We start from the raw sequence: 8,055 nt of genomic DNA on the forward strand, positions 1-8,055 counted from the left end.
AAGAATGACCCGAAAACAATATTTGCTGACAAAGAGAGAGAGAGAGAAAAGGAGAGAGATATTCTGATATAAATTATCTATTTCCGGTAATGGTTCAAATATTTATTTACCAAAAAAGAACGCACTCATTCGCTTACTCAGCGTATGCCCCCCTTCCCTAAAAAAATAGATAAAAAAATAATCAGATTAATAAAAACATAAAGAAAATATGCGTGAGCGTGTGCGTATGTAAATAATTAAAGAGAGGCGGAGCTTGAAAATATGGCTATTTCATAGCCCGAGATTCACAGGTGTCTGACTAGCTCCGCCTACTTAGATTGCCTGTCGACTAATCAGCATTCGCGCTTCGTTTCCGCGTCAGGTGGTTGTGCGTGAGCTATTTCTCCTCGTCGTCCTCATCGTCCTCCTCCTCCCGTCCCTCTTTCTCTCTCTCACATACACAAACACTTTCTCTCTCGTGAAAGCTACCGCACCGCGCCCTTTGTCACAGGTAAATACATACTTACCCCTGTAAATGAACGTCTGGATATATTTTATTTCTCCCGCCACAACGCTGACATAGTGTTACACACACACACACACACACACACACACACACACACACACACACACACACCTGTATGTACATTTCAGTCTCGCATTTGTTGCGTGAAAAGAAAAATAAGGACTTGTTTACTGTCGAGAAAATTAGTTTCGAAATACAACACCATCGATCACCTGTGTTGATGCTTTACTAATTATGGAGGGAAACAGACACACCTTTTTTGTTGCATTCGATTAGTTAGATACGAACAACGAATATACCTATCATTTACCTGTCGTCTCTCACACTCTTCCTTGAACCGTTCACACTGCACTTGCTATCTGTTGTGCTTATTTAAATAATATAAGAAATATCCTATTTGTTTAAGTACATGTGATTGGAATCATTTCTAAATGGTCTTTTCTTTCATTTCTCCAATTCATCTATTTATATAAATTATTTTAATAATAACGGAAACAGTCATATGTTTGACAGCTGATACTTATTAAATGTCAATTATATTATTTACATCAACATCAAAACAACTTCTAAATTATTTCTAGACGATCAAAAATTCGAAAACTAAAACGGACTTTTTACATAAGAAGATGAGCAAGTATACTTTTTGCATTTAAGTCATTTCTATATTATTATGTTTTTTTCTTTTTTCTTTCTTTTTTTGGATTTAAACATAACATAACCCCGATTGACAGTAGATTATTATTTAATATTGTCTACAATTTTCTTCTTTTTTTTCCATAATCATCCGCAAATATACCGCACTTTGATCCATACTCTGTAACCCCATAACTCCCATAACAAATATCATACAAACATTACACAAGTTAACATGCCAAAAAACAACATACATCAAACGAAACGAAACAACAATACCCACACGCACAAAGTATGCTAACAAATATATACAATCTTAGCATACATACATCTAAAAATAACGTTATCGACAAAGTTTCACATTCTAACCTTGACGGGACGTGTAAAACTATTTTTAGGCTCACCATTATTTATTTTGAAACTTACAAAACGCCATATTGAAATTTAAAAGAGAAAGAGTCCGACCAACGACACACAAAGAAATCCGCGTCAAATCGAGCAACGTTTAAATGGAATGAGAAATGCTAGACCGGAAAATGGTTTATTGTAAAAGACAATAGGATTATGTCTTACCAATTATCTGGAATCTGAAATCTATTCAACTAGATTACATTGCAACGATTGTGTCGCTGACTTGGCTGCAAGATAAGCAGGAACGAACGCATCGAAGACACGTATAAAGGTATTTGAAGAATTTTTGATATTTTGTATTTTTGTTTTGGTTTTGCTTTCTTTTTTATGAACATGAAATCACGTGTTACGATTGTGTCGTATTTTTCTTTAGCGTGAAGCTGTTTAATGAATATGACTACTAAGGAAAAACAGAATAGTTAACATTCGAGAACTGGTAAAAATAAAAAGGGGGAAAAAGAAAAAAAAAACGTAATTCATATAAAGCGCATAAAATGAAAGTATCTACTGAGCTTAGGTTTAACATGTGCAAATGTGTCTGTGGAACTGTTCCGTCTATCTGCTTCCCACCTGACTACAACTTGGATGTGTTCAACAAATTCCTAATGAACCGCCCCCTTAAGTAAACACTTCATCAAATCTCCACACTAACGTAATGTACTTGCAATAACCCTTATCCCTGAGTGGCTTCCGGGCCTTGATAAGTGGTGATCACTGTGTAAAAAAAAATGCTTTTTAAATGGTAAAAGTCACAGAATAGTTTAAATATCCATGAATCGCATACCAACACAATCTCGGAAATAATCGTTTTTAATGCGTGAGAAAAGATTACTAAGACAATATAATTTTTAAAAAATATTGCAAATTGCTTCAATTGTTTAATAGATAATATCATTGTACTGCGTTTTATATAATTTTTTTTGTTGTTATTTTTGTTTACAAGTTTTTTCATGTTAACTATTCTGCGCCTATACAGCATAATCAATCGACACCACAAATCAAATTAAATCCGATTAATCAACCCAGTAAATACAAAAAATAAAAAGAATTTCATAGACTACCTGGCAAATATACCCGGTAAACCAAGTTCCAGTGAGATACACACAATTGCACTTAAGGAACGGTTCGAAACTTAAAAAAGAAATAGTTAGAATGTACGTATGAGATAGCTGATGAATGTCTGTCATCCGGTAGGATGCCCCATCCCAACTATTAACAAAATAACAAAACTGAAAAAAAGTAAATTGAATATTATGCCAATGATTATATGTTATAATTGATTGAATATTAAAAAAATAATAATAATAACTACTTAACACTTTTTTTATGTAAATCATTTAATTATTGATTTTTTTTATTATTACATTAATCATTATCAGTTATTGATCACTGGCGGCAAAAAAAAAACGCAAAAAAAAAACACATGGTGGTTCATGAGGTCTGTGTGACAACAAGTCTCCCCATATCTCCAGTACTCATCACTTCTTTCAATCACTTAAAAATGCTCGCTGAGTTCTCACACCAGCCGTTTATCAAAAAATTCTGGCTAATAATTCTTGTTGGTATTCTCTGGAATTTAAATTTGAATAAGTTTTCCCAGGATTCCAAAATTCCGCGTTAGCTCCTCGCGGATGTCAAATTATTTATCTTCATCCTCGGAATTTCTACCACCTTATTTACAAATCGTTTATATGAGAAATTTATGTGGTACCAGGCCCAATCGATATGACTTTTGTTTTTTGTGACACGTATGAAAAGCTGTCGGCTTATTGGAATTTTTTAAATATTATTTACTCACTTGGAGTTTTCACACAAGTCATCACTGATTGCTCACTAACACTGTTCCATGAAGTGAGAGTGACAACAAATCTCAAAAGATTTTCTAAACTCTTTGCACATTTCGATAACCATTAAAAACCATTTTGCGTTATAGCAACAGCTGTTTACCTTAAATTTCTTGTTGATATTTCTCGACCATTGTTTTCTTTTTAATTTAATTGGAAAAAGTCTCCCTAATGTTTCAGTACTATGCACACCTAACAGTGAAGATTGGTTCTTTCACTTTCCATTCATGTATTTGTGTGTTTTTTTTAATCTTTTGTATATTAAAAAATTCAATAATATATAAATTGATGCTAGTTGTAAACTGAAAAAAAAACACAAAGATTTTATTTAAAATATCAAAAATCCAAATTTTATTTTAAGGTTAGATAAGGTAAATTCACACACACACACAAACACCCACACACACACACACACGCATATATATATATATATATATATATATATATATATATATATATATATATATATAGAGAGAGAGAGAGAGAGAGAGAGAGAGAGAGAGAGAGACAGACAGACAGACAGACAGATAGACAGACAGACAGACAGACAGAAACTCAGTAGAATACAAAATTTGTCATATAAAATATTTTGTAATTTTTTTAATTACATGCTCCTAAATATTTCTATTGAGTTATGAGCTCTAATGTATTTTAATGAATCAATATTGAGCTTAATGTTTATTGAACTATTTATTTGTGCCTTTTAATTTTTAAAAATATATTATGAAAAAATAGTGTTGTGTAATCACTTTGTGATACAACTAAAGTTATAGATGTTGAACTAAACTTTCATTTATATATATATATATATATATATATATATATATATATATATTCCAGGTTAAAAATATTCAAAGAAAATATTCAAAGTAACTTATCTTGCCTTTGATGACATTTATTTGTTATATATTTGTTTTTTGACAACTTTTTCCAATCTATGTGTACAGTAAAACAAATTCATTGCTTTTAACTATAAATAATTATCTATTCGATGAATTTTCGTAATTTTAGAACATTTTACTATTTTCGACATGTCAATTAAGTAAGTCCTGTTGATTTTTGCTTCAAACAATATGTATTTTTTATATACCGATTCTATTTTAGTAAGCACTAATATTTATCTTAAATCAAAGAGTGGCATTATTATGTAAGTTTTTCTTCCCGTAATGCTATTTATATCCGTATATTCAAATTACAACACCATCTTACATGTGCCGTACATGTGCCGTGCATAAGTACTTATATCCTGAGCTATCGATGTACATTTTCCTATCATTTATAAACAAATGTATAAAAATACAAAGTATAAAATCAATGTGAAATGCAATAGATTTTCTGTGTAAGTTGCAATTTTTGTTTGCATGAACACTGACGATGTAATTATCTGCATACGATGATCATAAATATCATGGTGGTACGTTGAAATAATTGTATGCTCTGAACAGGCAAAAAGTAATGAATTTTGCCATAAGAGTTTGTTCCCTGCATCCTAGGTGGTTCATTTAATGTATATACATATTTATATATATATATATATATATATATATATATATATATATATATATATATAAATACACACACACTATATATATATATATATATATATATATATATATATATATATATATATATATATATATATTCTTCACAATAGTGTAATGCAATACATATCTACTGGTATTGAAATCCAGTGATTCTTGGTCTTACAAAAGACTATTAGCTGTAATATTTTATAAAGACATTCCCAGCTAAATAAAAACATTGCTCAATATACCAGATAGTAAATAAATCATAAATTAGTCATTTAAATTCTAATTGTATACTTTTTGAATTGTATTTTTTATCTGGAATTTAATAAAAATTCTAGATTTGAAACTTAACCATTTCACGTCATAGAATTTAAATTACTAATATATATATATATATATATATATATATATATATATATATATTGGATACAAAATAATAGTTATTAAAAATAAGTAATTTATACATAGGTTATATGAAAAAAGCATCTTGCCGAATTACCAACAACAACGTAAATAGCTTACAAATTATGAAACAATCGGTGCTTCTCTGATGAAGCAGTCCATCTCCGAAAAAAAGATTAATTTTTTTCTTAATTCCAGTATATAGTTTCTAATTACTTAATTTTAATTATAGGTGTGTGTGTGTGTGTATGTGTGTGTGTGTGTGTGTAAATGTACTGCTTCGTAGTGTCAAAGCTTTTCATGCGGCTAGACGGGCATGCATCTTTCGATAGTTGACACAACTATACACTCTGTTATTGTGAACTGTTACATCTTCATGTTTATATAAAAATTATTAGCAATCGAATTGTACGCTAGTCGTTCATATGCATATAATCGATTTAAAATAAACTGATATATATATGTGTGTGTGTGTGTGTGTGTGTGTGTGTGTGTGTGTGTGTGCGTGTGTGTGTGTGTGTGTTTGTGTGTGTGTGTAATTGAGTTAATATATATATATATATATATATATATATATATATATATATATATATATAGACATATACAAGTTAAAATGAATATAAATTATATATATAATCAATTAAATAATAAATTGATAGGATGAACACCAAAATTTAATATGTATATAAAATGTCTAATAATTGTTGGAAATCTATTATATAATTTTTTTTTTGAGAAAAAATCTAATATTTATCAAAAAAGTGAAATTCAGGAAATCTTGTTTTCGTTTTACTATAAATAATATTTGTCGAAAATTTGAAATGTTTGACTTTTACAGTCAAATATTATGCTCACATTAAAACGTTTTAAAATCCTTTTTATTTAAACTGAATTTGAGAAATATTAATTTCTATTAAATACTTTTTATTAATCTATCAATTTCTATCTAATACCTATTATTAACATATTAATTTCTATCTAATACCTATTATTAACATATTAATTTCTATCTAATAACTATTATTAATTCATTAATTTCTATCTAATACTTATGATTAACATATTAATTTCTAACACCTATTATTAAAATATTCATTTCTAAAACTTATTAAAATATAAATTTTTATCTAACACATTTTATTAAAATATTAATTTTTATCAAATACCTATTATTCCAATATTAATTTCTAATACCTATTTTTATAACATTAATTTTTATCTAATAAATATTATTAAAATATTAATTTCTATCTAATAAATATTATTAGAATATTAATTTCGATTAAAAACCTATTATTGAAATATTTGCAAAATCGGAGGTTTCTGAATTCACACGGAATTATTTCCCTCTTTCCTTGTCTCTTTTCCAGGAAAGTAAACTTTACATCACTCATATTACAACCACTTACACAATGCAGCTGTATTTCAAAATTTATAAAAATCTGTTAATTAATTTAAGAGTGAATCATATACGTATGCATATATAAACATATACACATTTCTAACTTATATTTTTTCACATTTATATATATATATATATATTTTAATATGTATGAATAAAATATCAATACGAAAATTATATAAATCTTTATATTTTTCTGTATTTATTTCCTGTGTGTTGACATGTAGGAATACAAAAAGTCTTTTGAAAAAAACAAGAATGTTTCTTTCAAAAGCACATAATTTTCGACCGATCATTCGATCTTCCTCGGTGTGAATGATAGAAAACATGAATGAGCGGGCAGAGTAAGCAACGGGAGGAGGTGCACGGGCATAGCCACACACACACACACACACACACACACACACACACACACACATATATATATATAAACATATGTATATATACACACATATATACATGTATATATACATATATATACATATATATATATGTATACACGCACACACACACTCGCATATATATATATATATGCGAGTGTGTGTGTGCGTGTATACATATATATATGTATATATATGTATATATACATGTATATATGTGTGTATATATACATGTTTATATATATGTATATATATGTATATATATGTATATATCTATGTATATATGTATATATATATATGTATATCTATGTATATATATATGTATTTATATATGTATATATATGCATATGTATGTATATATATATATGTATATATATGTATATATGTGTATTTATATATATGTATATATATGCAGTTCGGACAAATTCGTTGTATTGGCTAGAAATAAAAACAGATCAGGCAATTATTACACGAATTGTTATTTTCTAAACTGACGATCTTTTGTATCATAAACAATTTAGAATCGCATGTAAAGCCCCGACGACATGAAAACTAAAAAAAAAAAACTTATCAAACTGAGTGCAAATTATGATTACAATTTAAAAAAAAGAAACACGGAACAAACAACCAAAAAGTTCTTATAAAAGACACATCGTAAATGTATTTAATATGCAATTGTTTCTCTTTTAAGTATATATTTATTTTTTACCAATAAAAACATTTCCTTTCATAATCGACGGAAAAATTTCCGAAATATTAAAACGCCTAAACTTTATATGATTTTATATTTGTATGAGGTTATATTTTTTTTTCAACGTGAAGAAATCCTACATTATGAGCCAAAAGGCACACAAATGTTCTTTTTTGTTTGTTTGTTTTTTACTGGAGAGTCACCACTTATCAAGGCCGAAAGCCACTCGAGGATAAGGGTTAATGAATGTTAGGTGGT

At 28.3% G+C, this 8,055-nt stretch overlaps 1 protein-coding gene across 1 annotated transcript in view; it reads left to right on the plus strand.

Annotated features, from left to right (window-relative positions):
• Positions 1 to 453: 453 nt before the first annotated feature.
• The window catches only part of LOC145284950 (uncharacterized), an 84,946-nt gene continuing 77,344 nt past the window's right edge, over positions 454 to 8,055 (plus strand). The window contains exon 1 of the mRNA XM_080134049.1: positions 454 to 1,820. The gene's annotated coding sequence lies outside the window, so the exon portion shown is untranslated. The remainder of the gene's footprint in view (positions 1,821 to 8,055) is intronic.

The sequence above is a fragment of the Euprymna scolopes genome, chromosome 9, assembly GCF_053919585.1.
Source record: "Euprymna scolopes isolate OS-2025 chromosome 9, ASM5391958v1, whole genome shotgun sequence".
Lineage (NCBI taxonomy): Eukaryota > Metazoa > Mollusca > Cephalopoda > Sepiida > Sepiolidae > Euprymna > Euprymna scolopes.